General features: G+C 43.6%; 1 long non-coding RNA gene across 1 annotated transcript in view; it reads left to right on the top strand.

Moving 5' to 3' along the window:
* LOC135399456 (uncharacterized) overlaps positions 1 to 16,789 on the top strand; it is a 48,234-nt gene extending 31,445 nt beyond the window's left edge. Inside the window, exon 5 of the long non-coding RNA XR_010424276.1 lies at positions 16,679 to 16,789. This is a non-coding gene — a long non-coding RNA (uncharacterized LOC135399456). The remainder of the gene's footprint in view (positions 1 to 16,678) is intronic.
* The last annotated feature ends 1,723 nt before the right edge of the window (positions 16,790 to 18,512 follow it).

Raw genomic sequence — 18,512 nt, 5'->3', positions numbered from 1 at the left:
GGCCCCCGCGTCTCAAAATAGTTCCCCGCAGGGTGAGGCTTTTTGTGGTGGGCTGGGAACGAGAGTACCGAGTCTGGACGAATCGTCTACTGTATTCTCCGCCGGCTATCAGGATTCTGTTGACACTGCAGTTAATGATTTGCTCTGCTGCTCACCTGTCAAATTTGAGTATGTCGAACTCTGAATTCGTGTGGTGTCACCAAATGAGTCCCCGGTGTTGGTCCCAGCCGTCCCAGCTATGGTGGACACCTGCTATATTATGAACATTGTCGCGAACATCGCCATATTCTCCTGCAGCTGCCTTGGTTGTGAAGTCGTAGAGTTGAAAAGTGACGATCGACGAAAAAGCCTGATTCCAATACCGTGTGGACGTGTTGTGTTTATCCGTCTGTATGTGTTTGTGTGTGTTCCAGCCTCAGAACCGTAGAATCGTAAAATCGGAACCTGCCTGTGGTTTTTCTTGTGAGCCTACGTTCTGATAAACGCAGGGAACAGGTACTGGACAGACTCTCGAAATGCATTTCTGCAAATAAGCTGCATATGAATGTGAAGAAATTGTGTGTTTGTTTGCAAGAAAAAAGTATTTTCTCTCGAATGAATAACTTGAGTCAGCAGAGGTCCTAATTTTTTTGTAACCAGCATACGGTAATCTCAAAGTGTAACGAAATAAGATTCTTATTTCAGGAACATCCACATTGATTCGCGCACCTTCCTAGACAACGCTTTGCCATGCCAAAGCTGCAAGAGATGTATCTAGACATAATACTTCAAGCACCTTGTTTTCACTGGTCTTTGAATACGCTGGAACCGAAGAATGCCATTTTCAAGGTCTTAAAAACCATGAAATTTTCTCACAGGAATGGTTGCATCTTTTTTATTCGCGTGGACATACAGCGCAAATTCTGGTTATCAGATGTCGGAACTGAAGAAAACCAAGAGCAATGAAGTAACTGAAATCAGAAGTGTGAGAAATGAATGGCACCCTCTGTTGTATTTGTTTGCCTTCCTTTCTCTCCTATGATCTTCGCATTCAGAAATCCCCCAGTACGTTTATTAGCAGTCACTCTTTATGCCAAGCACCCACGCCAAGGAGAGGTCTAAAATTAACGGTACCAGCTACTTCACTGTATGGTACCCTTGCACCCATTTTTACAGCTTATAAATATTGTGCTGAAATATGAAATCGCTGTAAAACTTGCAACCTGTACGACATTACATTAAATGTACTGCTTGCAGTTCTGCAGCGTTGTTTCTTCCTCACGTTCAAGTGAAAAGGCAAAAAGAACGCTTCGGGACTTACTCTCACACTGCCATTATTTCGGGGCCATGTCCTCGCACTAAATGGTCACGAGCATACTTTGGAAAACTATAGAGGCACATAGAGAAACCGACATTGCATTTGCACCGACCTTCTATTTCTAATAATTAAACGAGACCTAATTAGTACATTCGCTTCGGATGTAGAACATGTTGTCATCCTTTATAACTGCAAAAATATTATTTCTCTAAGAATAAAAAATCAGTCCACGGACATGCTATATGCACCGCACCTAATAGAAATTAACCAGTGCATTCTGAAAATATACTGGTATTTTTGTTTTATGTGATGTATGACCCACATTTTCTTTTTGACCAGCTATGCCAGTGTGAGAGCTCCTACGCCAGACAAGCTAATTCCTCCTCTTTGTCCTCTATGTGGTTACATATATGTTACGCTACAAGGAAGCTACCTGATACCACAGAACCAAACAGGTGAATTTACATGAAGACAATCACATAGCAGAGTGAATAACAACCACCATTATTGACTTAGTTTGCTTGGTCGATGACAACTGAATGTGGCATATTTCTTTCCTCAGTTTTTTTTTTTTTTTGTTATTGGTTTGTTCCAGCTAAAAACAGAAGCCATACACTGAGCAGCAGGGCATAATAAAACCCTCCATAAGCATCACTTTGCCTCTTTGGCTTTGGCAAGCGTGACTTTGCCTCCACAAGCATAACTTTGACATAATTGCTTTGTGCCGTGATAAAGGGTACTATGACTGTGTTCGCAGTACCATTTAAAACGTTGGCACATATAGGGCTAGATTGTAGCCCCCTATAGTGTGCAGATATTCTGATGCCTGCAGAGCTGTAAGCTGTTCTTCCGGGTGAAAGAAAGCTTGAAGACTGCATACGTTGTGGCTCACCGCCAAAGAGGTACGGTTGGAGAAGTAATTACTGGAAATAAAGCACAGTGAGGCATGCTCCAACCAGGCCACAAGGAGGTACACAATTAATTTGAGCCACCTTCTGTTAATGCAGCAAAAACACCTATTTCCACTGAAAGAAAGACTGTTTTTTTTTGTTTTTTTCCTGTTGTGGTTGAAGGGCACACGAGATCATAATAAATTGTTTCCAAAAGCTGTTACGTCGCATTCTGACATGATCTGAGCCAATATGGTCAGCTGATGCTATAAGACCTACAGAAAACACATGCCAGCTGATTCTGAACATGCTATAGGAGAGGGTATGCCCTTGAAATGATGAGATTTGTTCACTTTCCCGATGACTTCAGGTATGTGAAAACAATCATAAATGTTGACAAAGCTGTTATGAAGCAGCGACTGCAATTAATGTGTAGAACTGGGCAGAACGGTTGAATGCAGAATTTGTTCAAAGTGTGCTATAGCGTCATACAGATGGGATATGAATGAGCTGACAAAACATTTTTTCTTGCGTAAGAGCAAATACACCTGTAGGTTCTCCAAATATTTTTTTTGCTTCATAGCTGGCCTCAACTGACGAACAAGCTGCAGCACATTATGGTGACAATTTTTTTAAAGAAAAATAAACCTCTAGATTTTCAATATGTTGCAGGAGAGGAGTAGTTATACAAATACGGGAAGTTTTCTTTTAGACGACCTATATGTGAATATACTATCTGAAAAAAATGTAATTTTTTCCATGTGCTTGTTATTCTCAAACACATGGTTAAACAATGAATATAGATCAGCTCGATATTTTTATGTGAAGCTAATCACAAGCAATCAGTTACAAGCATAAATAATCTGGGGCTCCTTCAAGTACGTTAATTTGTTAGAAATTTCTTTTAAACATGACCCCAAATGTGCTCCTTTCTCGAGTTCTCACCACGTCACCAGATTTATTCTCGTTCTACATACCCTTTGGGATGGCAGAGCCGTGGTTTCCATCTAACACCAGGCAAGGAAAGCGCCCAAATGATGCATATGTAGATGTCAGAAGGAAGCTCGTAAGGGACAACTTCATATTTTGGCACAGTTTAATGTGCCCCCATTGTTCAAGAAAACAAAATGATGAGTTACATTCGGTATATGCATCGTCTAAAAAATGCACACGATTTTTTTCAGTTGTATTTAACAGAGTCAAGCTACATCTCTGGCTGGTCTTGGCTGGAACAGCCCAGGTTGACAGCTACACAAGCTGATGTATGTCAGCACTGAAAATATAACGGAAAAAAGGCAATTTAAAGTGCCTCACTCAATTTATTACTTTTCATAGCTTACACCTTGACACGTGTTTTTTATCCTAAAATGGTTTCATTGCCAAAATCAACGAGAATGACCATCATCACATTAACAAGTTTCAACTGTATACCAAGTAATAACAAACATGTGCTTACTTTTTCTGCAATCAAGATGTAAATTACATCGTTGAGTTGCAGGCTTCAGTGAAAAATCACTGCTTGTGATGTCACTGCTGAGTGAGTACGGCACTGCTAGCGACGCAACATGTGATTCCAGTGTCTTTCACCCCACCCCACGTTATTTCATGAGCAGTTGGCATCAGAATCAATCAGCTTGCATGATGCACTTATGAAGGGTAATTTCTTGTGTGCCGATAAACACACTGCAGTGCTAATTTACAATGTAGTTTGTGGCTGTGAAGCACACTCATATTCAGTATGCCATGTGAACTAGGGGAGCATTTTCTTGCATAAACCCTAGATGAGTGAAGACCCCAAAAAAATGTAACCACTGTTTACGTGCATTTGACAACCTGCATTTTTATTGCTGAGAGGCTCTCTTCGTAGCAAGAGGGAAAGGGTGCTGGCAATGTGGCACATGTTCATAAGATGTAGAACCAGAGACACAGCAAAAAATTGACAGCATATCATGATCTCACATGTCATTGTGTCCGTGTTTCTGTCTCCTGTTCTGCATTTGTTAATCTTTTTGTGTAGTTGCTCGATTTTAGCCCAACAGCAGGGGTCAGCAATTAGAGCACATCCAGAACATGCAAGGCATACATTTCCTCATTATCCGCATTCCTCATTCAAGTAATGTTGAAGAAGTAACCATGCGAAGAAACAATACAACAGTGAAGCTGGCTTCAGTACACTACAACATGTAACAATATACAGTATGCCTCAGTGTTTCCCAAACCGTGTGTCAGGACCCCCATTGAGGCCGCGATAGCCCAAACGGGGCCCAAGAGAAAGCAGACGAAGTGAGCGCAATATGCCACAAAGCCATGGAAACTATCTCTTTACGACTGCATTATATTGAAGTTGTTTTACAAAAATGCAAGTTCAGTTCAGCGCACAATCAGTCGGGAAACAATCTAACTCGCAGCGCTTTCAATCAAGTGTGTCGCAGTATTCCTCACTGCATCATGACGAGACCGTGGACCTACATCAGACGCTACTTGCACGCACTAGTATAACATTCATATTGTTCCGAGAAACTTCTACCGCGCTACACTGGACCTTACCGCGTCGTGCGACGAGTCTCTGATTTAAACTATCAAGTGGAACCTTGTACGCCACCACGCTACCGAAGGACCCCCGCCCTTCAGCTGACTCATGTCCTGCGCCTGAAGCCTTACACGCCATGAGGAGATGGCCTTCGTCTGCCGGGGGGGATATTGTTACGAAGTGGGAGAGGAGGACGAAACTCACGCTCATTCATTCTCGCTCATTCTATAATTAAACCTCTGCATACCGCTTGCACAGCTGTACGTTTTCTCTCCACAATATTTCTTTATTTATTTCGAGAACCCCAAGGGTCCGGAGGACATTACATGGTGGGTGGGAACTGGAGCTTAAGATACATTTACAGCAACTTGATAGAAACAAACAAGCAAGCAGAACAGAACAACACAATTAGCAGTAAGTAAACAGGAAAATAAAGAAACGACGACAGTACAAACTTATATGAAAACAAGTATTAAAACGTGAAACAGGGAGTTCGTTCACATAAGTACAGATAATTAACAAATATGATAAGGGTGAGGTGAAAAATTTCATAGCAACTGACACACAAGCGTGGTGGTCTTGTGGGTGGAGTGAACGGGAGAGAGTGTTACAAAATACTGTATGCTCGATAATAGTTGTGAGAGGTGATGGGAGGTTGCTCCATTCGATGGCAGTTGAACAAAAGAATGATCTGGATAATGCATTGATATTACAATGAAAGCATGTGACCTTATTAGTGTGGTGGATGCGAGGAAAAATGACACTCGGGCGGGTGATGGGAGGTTGGTGCGGTGGCAAGATGAAAAAGAGTTAATGGAAGAGGGCTAACTTGGCAAGACGGCGACGATGTTCGAGTCAGTCGAGATTAAGATTTGATTTTAACGCGGTTACAAGGGATCGAATTTGTAGTCGTTGGAAATGAAACGGGCAGCCCGATTCTGGATGGCTTCTAGGGCGTCGCAGAGATACTTTCGGGGAGGGTCCCAAATAGGTGATGCATATTCCAGCTTGCTTCGTACAAGAGCCGTGAACGTTAGGAGCTTAAGATGGAGCCCGCCAACCTGAGGGTGCGTCTAACAAAGCCTAGGGAGCGAGAAGCGTTAGTTATTATGTGGTTGATGTGCTCGTTCCAAGTTAGGTTGGAGGAAAGGTGGATTCCAAGATATTTGTAAGAATCTGCTCGGGTTAATGTGATATCACTGAGAGTGTAGGGGAAGGGAGGAAGACAGGAGACCCGTCTTCGAGAAAACGACAAAATGCGACACTATGCAATGTTCAGAAGCATTTGCCACTCATTGCACCAACGCTGGATTAGTTAAAGGTCGCTTTGTAAGGTTAGTTGGTCAGAAGGAGAGAGGATTTGCCTGTACACTACACAGTCGTCAGCAAAGAGACGAATCGTGGAAGATATGCCTGAAGGAAGGTTATTTATATAGATAAGGAAAAGGAGGGGGCCGAGGACTGAACCCTGAGGGACACCAGAAAGCACAAGTACATCTGGGGTAGGTGGTTGTTGCAAGTAACAAATAATGTACGATTAGTCAGAAATTGAGCTATCCAATGGACGACATACGGGTCGAGGTTAAGCAGATAGTGTTTGTATAGAAGCTTAGAGTGCGGCACCATATCGAAGGCCTTGCGAAAGTCTAAGAAAGCGGTGTCAGTCTGATGATTATTGTCCGCGTGGAGAAAGATGTCGTGAAAAAAAACTGACTACTTGAGTTTCACATGAAAAGAGGTTTCGAAACCCGTGCTGGAGTATGCGTTCGAGAATTTTACATACTATACAAGTGAGTGAAATGGGGCGGTAGTTATTAACGATGTTTCAGCTGCCTGATTTGTGAATAGGGACAATCTTCGCAATCTTCCAGTCCTGCGGTAAAGCAGAATCTTGGAGTGACTGAGTAAATATGCAACATAGAATCTTGCTGGAAATAGATCTCGTGTTGTATAGAACTTAAGTGACTCAATGATTTTACAAATGCCATGAGTGCTGATATGAATGGGGACCATAGGTGACAAGGCGATTACTGATAATGGAGTTTGGGTGTACCCGTTATCGGTGTTGAAAACGGATGAAAACAAGGAGGCGAAAGCGTTGGCGCAGTCGCTGTCGGCGGGTGTCAGCTAGACTGATAAGGTGGGATTTTGGTGGAGATCATATTTTCCAAAATCGTTTTGGTTTATTCGTCAAGAGAGACGGGAGGTCGATGGTAAAGAACTTATGTTTCACTTCCTTGATCGAGCGCCCGTATTCCCGTTCACAGTAGTGAAATTTAGCACATGATACGTTGTCGCCAAGACGCTTTGCTTTTCCGAATAAGCGCTTTTTCTTGGTTAGCAAGATTTTAAGACTTTTCGTGAACCAAGGATTTGGATCATAAGATTTCACTCTTATCTTTGGAACATTGTACTTGGTAAGGTAGTTTATGTTGTCACGAAAGAGGGACCAGTTATCCTCAACGGAGTGAGGCAAGGTGCGATGAAATGAATTTTCATACAGAGCTTCAAGACCCTCGTTGATGGCTTGGAAGTTAGCTCGAGCATAGTCGTATATGGTTTTATCGTTGAATTTATGAACATTTGGACTACTTGAAGAGATATCTTAGAAAATGGCCTTGTGGTCACTGAGACCATCAGTGACATGCAAAGAAGTGATGTGCTCAGGATGGGAGGTTAACACCAAGTCAAGGGTTGACTGCGTGGCATGAGTTATTCGGGTAGGATGTGGAACGACATGCAATAGATTAAATGTAAGGCATAAATCCACAAACAGTGTCTCTTGTGAACTCCGGGAAAGATTGCCGTGGAGCAAGTCCCAATTTATTGACCGTATATGTATCAGCGTATATTGAAGGTGTATATTACTGTATATGTATCAGGGCAGCTTTCAAGCTTCCTGAGCGCGCACAGACGGTGATCTCAGTTGTCTCGCGACGTAACAGACGGAGAAAGACAGCGACTGTCACACACACCGACATCCCGAAGGCTATGCCCATCTTTGTTGATGCACCCACGAATCCACAGGAAGACTGCCGAAGCTCTCCCACTCGTATTAAGTACCTGTAGCTTTAACTACAAACAGTTTAGTGCACACTCCACAAAACGAGAACAGCTGATTGCTGCTTTCATGGGCGCTTTCATGGGCGCGGCCATGCGAGCGGCCATGCGAGCCGAGAAGGACAGTTCAACAGAGGAGCAATTTTAGCTAAGTTCGAACGTGGCGCCAGTCGTCGGTGCAACAATTTCCAGAGTGAACCGAGCTCGACCAGCTCAGATAATGCTTTTTTCGTTCTTTTTCTTTTTAGTAATATTTATCATTCTTTTTTATTCAGTTCCAATTCTAATTCCAATTCCAGCTCAACCGCTCAGCGCGCTGACACTAGTGCAACGTAGAGTCAATAAATCTTTCGCTTCCTCGCTTCCCTAAGGAGAAGAGTACTTGAAGTATATTCGTGTTGTGTGATTCCTTTTCTCCCTCTCTACGTTCCAGAAACATACGGTTTCTGAGCCAAGACAATATAGTTGCGAGCGCAGTTGACTTACAGAAGTATCCCATACAGATCCCGTACCGTGAAGACCACCACCCCAAACGTGGTGGCCACGGTTTCGGTTTTGGCCATTTGCATGTCAAAATTCATGGATTTATATTTTAATACACGTACGCGTTTCAAAATTTTTAAATGTGGATTTTAACTGGGATAGTCTCTCATATCGGTATCTGGCTTTTGTTCAAGACGCCCTTATTAGAGTTAATTAATAAATTTAATTGATTAGTCATCCTTATTAGTCATTATAGTCTCTCTTGGAAAAGATACGCGCCCGTAGAACTCAACTGTGAAAATGACGTGCTCTCGTGACTTTTTTTATAAAAGTTTGTCCAAGCTGAAACACACACACACACACACACAAAATAATCGGGGTGCCACAAACGCATACTTCGTGGTCGTAGCCATTTTTAATGGAGATTTTTAAAAATAAAACAACTAGGACTATGTGTACATTAGTTTCGCACGTACGCGTACGCGAGTGGAGGAAAACCTTATCTGCAAGGTATTTTGCATTCTAATTTGCATAATTCACTAAGATGTATTTTTTTTTTTGTGTGTGTGAAGCTGTTTTTCTTTCTTCGAGAAACAGAAAGAGCAAAATTCCTGGCAATCGGTTTACATATGAGATGAATCTATAATATGCTTCAAATTATTATCCACAGAGGCGACATTTGTTTTTAGTGCACCGTTTCAGATTTTCCATTATCGAGATACCTCGCTCGCATTAACTCGGAAGTCGGCAAGGGGGAGCGAGCCCTAACCTAACCTAACCCAACCTAACGTAACCTAACCTGAAGGAGAGCACTGCTGGACATGGAGTTAGAGATTGAGAAGTACGTGATTTTTAATAGAGGTCCTCGGAGGGAAAATTCGGGGGGGGGGGGGGGGCAGAGCCAGCACCGTGAAAGCTCGAGTAGCGGTGGACTGTTCCCCCTGCCCCCACATTCCGATTTATACCGAAACTAAACAGGAGCAGCTTTCCAAGCTAGGGCTCCGGAACGAACCGACAGCAGTAAAAAACCATAAAAGAAAAAGAAAAACAAGAAAAAAAAGAGGAAGGAAGCACAAAAAAGATATATTCGCTTGAACCGCAACGGGTCAAAAAACATTGCAAACTCGTTTTTCTTGTGCCGGTCATCGGCATTTTTAGCAGCTTTTCTGAACCCTGATGTGGATTACAGGCCCAAATGATGACAAATGAGCAAGCACGCATCCTCGCTGCTTAATTTTTGGTCACTTTACGTCATTTGAAGTGCAAATAGTGCTGTATCTTCTATCGGTGCACTTTCTATTGTGGGACGTACCTAGGATATTTCTGGTTTACTGGGATCTAAGCGACTCGTCTTTACACGAACACGTGGCACACCATTTTGGCACAAAGATTTGATATCTCTGCTTGTTGGACATATCAAGCAAATACTGTGCCAAAATTGTGTTACCTACATGACATACTGCTTTGCTGAGATATGTTACGGAAGAGATACTCCTGAAGCGACTAAAGGAAGTGCACGAGTGCATATGCTTTGCAATGTTGTTCCAAAGTTCCAAGTGTTGAATTGGCAAAGCATTAGTCATAACAAAGTGATGAAAGAAACTAGTGAGAAATGCGAAGCCGCAAGCACTGTTGCATGGCCATGTTCACAATGGGCAACGACGCTTTTCACTTTGCGTACCGCGGACTGACTATGCTCAATGAGTGGTTTGCAGTATCTATGATTGATGTAGGCCATGGCAACTACCGATGCACTTTGCAGAGTGTGCAATGATGTCTTTTGTGAACGAGACAAACCTCAATATATTCCCACGTAATTTTGATCCTACAATTAATTGAGTTGAGGGTTTCAGGTATTCAAGTGTGCACCTCTCTTCTAATATTTAGTGGGAATCACACATTAGTTACGCATCCTCTAAGCCTCTTAAAAAAAAATTGTCTTCTTGAAGTGGACACGGAAACTACCTTTCGCAGACAGTACACTGCTGGCATACAAAACCCTTGTACAAAGTGCCTTAGAAACAGTACAAATGACATCATACTGTTCATCATAAAAACAAATGACATCATACTGTTCAACAGTGCCACCAATTTGGTTCAGTTGAGCTACGCTCAAAGCTAGGGGGGACGAGTTCGCATCAAAAAGGCACGGTCTTGAGGGGATTATGGTGGTCTTTGACAGAGCACGCGACTTTCGGTCCTACTTTTCTTTCAAGAGGAGGCAGTGAACAAGTGCCCATTCGTGGAACCCAGCCCTCCCCTTCCGATTTGTTTCGGTATCAGTCTGTCTACCAATGTCATGATGACATTTATATTCTGTTGAGTTTCTTACATACTGTCCAGGACATATACGTAGGTAGGTAGGTATGCCAATATTTTTTTTATTACTAACTTTTTTTGTAGTTTGAATCCCTCGAAAAACCATTGCACAGCACCAGAACACAAAGGCTACATAATGACCCAGTTTCACCAACCTTTTCAGCATCTGAACTAAGATGAACGGTCATTAAACTATCTGCTTCACCACATCACCGATAGAAAAAAAGAAGTGTCTGTTAAGTGTCTGTTCGAGGATTGGCAACCCTTGATATTGGTTCAGTTAACCAGAGTTGGTGAAACCGGGCCTATGGAAGTCACCGAAACATTCGTCACATCACAAACCAAAGTTTGTAAAAAGAATTGAGTGCTAGCATGAAGTTTTGGCAATTCTGAGTAGCATTTTCACTGCTGCCTATGTAGCTGCTGCATAATTACAAGTAATTCAGAAAAAGTAGTACAAAATTTGAGGGTACTCTACTCTATCTTCCTCTGCATGGTATTGAAAACTGTGATGATTCCAAGTGCTCATCGTCTTGGCCCAGATTCTGTAGCAGATTTATCAGCCATTTGTGTTCCTATTTGTGGTACTGTGGCAAACTAGTCACTCCACCCACATACCAGCATTCCTAGGTTGCACATAACATGTGGTTGATATACGAAGAGGGGAGTCAAGTCCTGTAGATCGCATAAACAAAATACAGAAACCGACACTGAAGATTTTTGTTTAAGTTTAATTTGTACAAGGTTTCGCATGGAGGTCCACGCTTCCTTAGGTCCTACCTGAGGAAGTGTCGGTTTCTGTATTTTGTCTGTATCATGTAGTTATAAGAGTGGTTTAAACCACCTCACAGAAGTTGCAGATGCTGTTCATCAACTTTATTTTAAGATGGACAGAGAGTTTCATTGCCTGGGACGGTACTCTACCCCATACCTGCTTGTGGTGTGAGGAAGGAAATAATGTCCCATAGAGTCCAAAACTGCCAAAAGAGCTTCGAGAGCAGGCATTCGTGGGCTCGATTTAGCTATAGGCCAAGAAATTTTAGAGAGAGGGGCAGGAGTTCAGATTATTGAGATCTCAAAATGGCAGTTTGGAAAGCTCAGTATTGTGGGCAATGACAAAGAATATACTCTGGATCTTCTACAGCACTGCAGTGACAGCACCTGAGAGAGTCAACTTGCCTCATGTGGTAATGACACTGAGCTGTAAATGCCCCATTGAGTCACAGTGCTTGAGTCACAGTGCTTGAGTCACAGTGCACTTGAGTCATTGCTCAGTATAGACGGGACGAAAACGTCAGTTGTCCATTGACAGGAAAACTATTTAAACAATCCATCGATACGTTGGTGAACGAGATCTGCTTTCTACATGACCAGTAACATTCCTTTCACTGTGATTTAATTAAACACATCCCTCATGTGACGGCGTTCCCGGCAGTTTTACCTTGCTAAATCACTTTTCGCGGCACTTATCAAACATAACATTAGCGGTTCTTCGTAGGCCGAGGCCGAGGAAAGCAAGAGACGTTTCCATGACGTTTACCGTGATATACGTGATTACCGTCGTGACAAATGGTCGACACAGCAGTTTTGCGGTACGTTTTATATGTTGCCTATCGTGGACATATTTCTCTACCAGATTGCCTGTCCAAAACAGCTACGACTGCATCAATGTCACTTCACCAATGAATTCTTTCATAAGTTACACGTGCGTGTTAGCACACCAAGCCGTTACACGTCTGAAAAATACCTGACGAAATCGGCAGAAGAAACATATGCTTTATTAGAGCTTGCAGTGATTATCCTTTTTATGCAGCACATCACGCAACACCATACACCTCCGTCGTTACTCCATTTTCTCTAATAGCCTCGTCCCCAATGTAAGCCGAACGGCCGAACCTCTGAAGCGTTGTTTTTCTAGTATTTATACGCGTAGTTATTTACGCCTCTAACTTAATTAAATTAATGAATAATGGAGGGATACATGCTGAATACCACACAGAATTGCATAAAGACTCGTTATTCTGGAGTGTGACCTTCTTAAACACTGATTTTCTCACGTAAAACCATGCTTAACACTGGACTGCATAGACCCATTGTGATTTATTTTGACAGCTTGAATTTGAAGGGTGGATTTCTTAGCGTGGATTTCAAAAGTTTTATTGTTAAGAGTGGGTAACAGGGTACACCCCTCGTGAGCGGCAGCGTCTTCATTTGAACGTGACACCATGCTTACTCATGCCCGATATATGTATTTAGTATCCTCAGCGGCTGCAAAGCAAACAACATTGTACGATGAACAAGGATTATTTTACAACGTAAAACACCCGCAGTATTTTTGTGATCGGGCTCACAGCTTTACACTCGATGCTAGAGAGACGCTGTTCAGCTCAGGTGAGTTCTGACGGTGACCATGTGTGGCAAGTGGCTCTGGGAATATGGGACACGAATTACACGCAATGAAGCACACATCAACTAAATTAACAACAGCTCTGAGTAAGAACCACAAAACGTGCTGCGTCCATCACGCTTTGCATGCTTTCTGGAAGGACGTTGCTGCTGATAGCATCTTTTTTTTTTAATCTAGTCACAAGTATCGATGAAGGCGTAGCTACAGAGGTGTAAAGGATGACATAGTCACCCTGAAAATATCGGGAACGTAGTCCACGTTCAAAAGGCGGCGACGCGAAATTTCTTATGCGGAGGAACAAAGAGCCCAACCATGGAGGAAGGAAACACAAGGAGCGGCCCCTCCGATAGTTTTCTATCGGGACGAGCGTAGCCGGCCTCGCATTGCATTCTGGGATGCTCCTGTCTACCACGTGACCGCTCACGTGACCCTCCAGACAGCATGGCTCCAGCAAAGCAGACGACGCGAGCTGTAGTTGTGTCGCAGTTCAGATGGCAGTATTACGTTGAACGCGTGCTTGCACTTTATTTCTGTGTGTTCGAATGTTACTGTTCTATTAGAAGACCAGTCACAGTGTGCAGAACGCAAAAGGAAAAGGAAACATCACATGTGGCAACGGTTACTTTCAACGTATGTGCTTTTCTTGACTAAGTGGTTAAGAATGCGGTTCCATTAATCAGATTTGTACAACAACAGAAGATATGAAATGAATCTGCGGCAGAGTTTGAGGTCCCACATGAACAATTCAAGATGACTCGAAGACACACGGGCGACTAAAGCAAGTTACCGTGTACTTATGAACAAAACGCGTTCCCGTGGAGCTGCTTTCAATTCAAGGAGAGCCGCAGCTGGGACAGGAACACATTACCATACGTCGTTTCTACGACAGTGCTCACATTTTCACAATAAATTACTTCCAAGAAGCAAAATTATACGGAAAGCAGCGCGAGAAACAAAGCCTTGCAAAAGCGAAACTTTAGAGGGGATCACGTGGTGCACAGGAAGTAATGGCGATTTTGACTCGAGCGACCGCTAGAGGGTGGCTACGCCAGTCTGGAGGGAAGAGCCGCTCCTTGTGTTTCCTTCCTCCATGAGCCCAACGACCGAACGCGCGCGCGCGGGGAATGCTGGGATATGAAAAAAAGGCAGTTCTGGCATTTCAAGGAGAAACACCGTTTCTTTCGGTGCGGCAACGCAATATCACGGAAACCCAACGCGCTTTTCTGGAAACGGGTTCCGCATGTCACAAAACGAAGAAGTTTTACATATGACAACGGAGGGAACTCACATAAAACTGCCTTTTCTTTACAGTGGAATTTCAATAAACCAGGAGGGCGAATGATAGCACCTGCCCGGCAATGATCCGTTTCATCAGCTATTCACAACGGCGCTCCTGTATTTTTCGGCGCACGGAACCCAGCGGAACCATTATTTCTGCCCACGCAACAAGCGACCATTTTTTTCGGGACGAAATTTTCCGGGACCCTATTTTCCGGAGCCATTTTCTGCATGCTAAGAACCCTGAGGCGCAAATGCATGTCTTTTACTACCCACACGGTCACGTGTTGAGTCCGCCGTCCGATGAAATAGCGTTTGATAAAATGGCATCGATTAAACGGCGTTCGATGAAATGGGGAGGCACTGTTTTACAGTACAGTGGGGACGTATAACCATATTGAAAACAATAAGAAATAATTGTGCTTGAAATAATGTGAAAGCGAGGTGACACTGGTCACTATAATTTGAATTTACATAATGCTTGAATCCTAGACTGTGATATATAAATGCACAGGTGCATCAACTGCCTGAAAAGATGTTTCTCAAACTCGCCTTGCATCATCAAAACCCATCAAAAGACATTCCTTTTCAGACACCACAGAAAAGTATGGCTTTTACAAAGCTCTCCTGTAGTCCCTTCCCTCCTTCTTTCCCTTCCACACACTGATTGCGAAAGAAAGAGAGGACTCCGACTTAACGTAACAAATAACAACTTTAAGCAGACGTTTCGCGAACGTCTGGCGAACCACAGGCGAAACGTCTGCTTAAAGTTGTTATTTGTTACGTTAAGTCGGAGTCCTCTCTTTCTTTCGTTATGTCATCTCCCGGCTTTTGGAGTATTTTCGCACACACTCATTGTTTCAATTCGAGCGATGATCCGTTGTTCAGTCAGGCTACGTTCTTCCTCTGACCGTAATCCCCCACCGGGAGGGCCGCCTTAGGATAGGTTGCTGGAATAGCGGTCCTATACGGCAGATTGATAGCTACTTCTTGTACTGCCCCCGATGTGCCGCCAGTGCGGGCTTGAAAATGTGCGCACGAAAGAACGTTTGACATACATTCACATATCGGATAACTGTGAGTGAGCGGAGCCGTGGTGAGGCATAATATCGGTGCAAAAGTATTCCAGTGAGATTTCCGAAGGGCACATTGGCCAAACATTTCGTCTGAGCGTCATAACATTAGAACTGTGCGCTTCGCAAATTGGATGTCTGATTTTGGCGATTTTCCCAATTATTTCGACACTCCTATCGAAAAGCTGTTCCAAATACTCCCAGTTTCAATCCCATTTCCCCACAAGCTTTCAAGAAGCTCTCCAACAAGACCGGTTTTGTCAAAATCGGTCCAGTAGTTACTGAGCAATACGCCAAAGTTTACCCCATAGAAAATACATGGGGCGCCGCAGGTCGTATTCCCTCTTAAGCCAGTGTATGTCTCAATCCTTCAACTTATAGAAGGGCTTCACAGGACTGCATTTACAGACAAGCAGCACTTTCTACAGTACTCCCGGCGCGTTTAATGAATTGGAGCCGTAGTAGGTAGCACAAATATTTGCGTCTTTTTAGCGTCATCACAGGATGACGCGTACGTCTTGAGGACGACGAACATTGGATGGCCCCGCATTCACCGAAGTTGTACCGTGGAGCAAGTTGTACGAGTGCGAAAACAGCTTTTTGTATGCGATGCCTTTGGGAAGCCCATAGTGTTAACGCTGTTTGCTCTCCATAAACTTCGACTGCACCGTGCATTGGAGATTTCCGGCGCACGTCAAAAGAACCTTAGGTGGTCGAAATTATCTGCAGTCCTACACTGCGACCTGTGGAGCATGTAGCCGCATAAATTTGTGGGCGGACTCACCTTACGCGTAAATCAACTCCGAACTATTATGACTTCGTCTCTTCGTAATACTGTCACAATATTTTGCTTTCGCATTCCCGCGTAGGTTCTGATTCCTTCAAGGAGCATGCCCTATCTAATTTTCCTCATTCGTTTTTACGGTGACCGCAAAGTCGAACTGGAAACCCGTGGAACATGAGTTCTGTAACTGTTGAAATCCGTTCAAAGTTTTTTTTTTTGCCTTTTTACTGAGTGGAGGGGAGATTTAAAAAAAATGTGTAAGGCAAAAGTATGACTAAGTTCATCATTTTGACCCGTACTTTCAGTGCTCAGTTTCGGAATATTTGCTTTGTGACCCTTTCTAAGGTAGTGTCAGGATACGCGGGCGTAATTTCTTACATTGTGTGCGAAGAGACGTGTTTTGCTTCGACATTAATGCTTTTGCGGAAAACACAAGGCAATTTTCGGCAGTAGAAACAGTGTGCGCAGTGATAAACTGCCTCAAGTACTCTGAGCTCTGCTCGTTCTCAGTTGACATGGATGGAAGATGTAAACTAACACGCACCTGGTGTTTTCAGACTGCGAGGTATGGACGCCATCAGAAAATCTAAAAGCTGCGAAGAAACACTGCAACTTTATGATCGAGCATATATGTGGTACGGTTACAGAGTCATTCTACAAGGACAGCTGCAGAATTTACTAGACGGGAGAGTACGTAGCACAATAAACGTCCTACCGAGCATCGTTAGTGTCAACCGAGTGTTGATCGAACACGATAAAAACACAAAGAAAGCAAGACAAATCACATATCCATCTTCAGTTACAACACAAGTACGTAGGCATGTTTAGCAGCATAATAACTGTACCGTGCTGGCTTATCGCCAATCTGCAGGATGGGAAAAGCGCAATGTTTGCCTACATCACGCTGTCTTCCGCCATTTGTCGCCATTTTTTTTTCTTCGGTGTCTTACTGCGAACGTCCTCGTGGTAACGGTATTATTCATTCATCATTAATACCATACCGCTTCATTTAAGCGGCATTACGTAGGGGTGAGGACGACACATTACCTACCAAAAACAACGGTAACAGCAAAAGAAAAACGGCAGCGGCACGGTGAGCTCTAGACGGCCTTGTGCGTATTTGGATGGGTAGAAATCCAGCGAACCGGTGGAGATGTAGGAAGGGAGTTGCCTCAGGACAGAAGCGGCCGATATTTCGAACGGAGACTGTTCTTCTTCTGGGCACCGTCCTCATCATTGGCATGGTATTTAAAGGGTTAGGTGTGACGTGTTTAAAGGTTCGTGCGAATTGTGGGTCAACAGCCCAGGGGGAAGAAAGGGTCCGTACGGGCTTCTACGGCCGGAGTGAATGGCTGCTTTGTTAGAGTATAGAGGGGATTATGTGAACGTAGTGATCTAGGCTACTGACCGGTTACAGAAAAATGGAAGGTTCACGAACACGTGGACGAAACGGGACAACAGACAAGAATTGGCAAGCATAGTAAAAGATAAGGAGGTTAGGGGTTAAGTGGGGAAAATTCCAGAACGAGCAAAGTTTTTTTTTTAAATATATATATATTTGTAATACAAAGTTGTGGCATGCAATAAAGAAAGCAGAAAGCAGTGGTCATGCAGAACATAACAGATGATAATGGAGGTAGAAGGGAAAAGCATATTTTATTTGTGAAGTGTTTCTAGGGTGCCTTGTGATTTGTTGATACCAGACGGGTGAAGAGCTTTGAACTTATATATGAGATAAGACTCCCTATCACGTCTGTCACGTGTGGATCTAAACACGGTTTCTAGAATATATAGTTTAATGTTGTCAAAATTGTGACCAGGAACGTTAAAGTGTTCGGCGACTGCTTTGGGGAGTTTGTTGGACGTGTTGGTTCTGTGTCCGGTAAGGCGGTTGTTCATTTGTTGGCCGGTTTCACCAATGTATTGCGTAAAGCAGTCGCCGCATTCAATGCAGTATATGACATTGGAGATGTGCATGTGAATGCGTGGTTAACGGGGTGGGTGTAATTGCTCGCAGTGCTTTTGATGGAGTTAGCGTGTTGAACGTGCTCGCATGTTTTGCAGCGCGGGAGGTTGCAGGGTCGTGTTCCCGTGTACGGGGCGCTCGTTTTGCTGATTTTGGCATTGACCAAAGAGTCTGCCAGGTTTTTTGCGCGTCGGTATGTCACCTGTATGGGATGGGTGAATATATTGCTAAGTCGGTCACTGCTTTGGAGGAGGGGCTCGTGCTTCTGTAGAATGGCTTTGATGTTTGGTGCGTTGGAATATCTTGTGATGAAGCTTATTTGGCACGCGTCAGGATTTTTTCGGTTTTCCAGAACCTCGTTTCGATCGAGTGTGAGTACCTTGCGACGGAATTCGGTTAGGAGGGAGCCTCGATCGTCCCTTTTG

Source organism: Ornithodoros turicata, chromosome 7 (assembly GCF_037126465.1).
Source record: "Ornithodoros turicata isolate Travis chromosome 7, ASM3712646v1, whole genome shotgun sequence".
NCBI classification, from domain to species: Eukaryota; Metazoa; Arthropoda; class Arachnida; order Ixodida; family Argasidae; genus Ornithodoros; species Ornithodoros turicata.
This window is presented reverse-complemented; position numbering and strand designations above follow the sequence as displayed.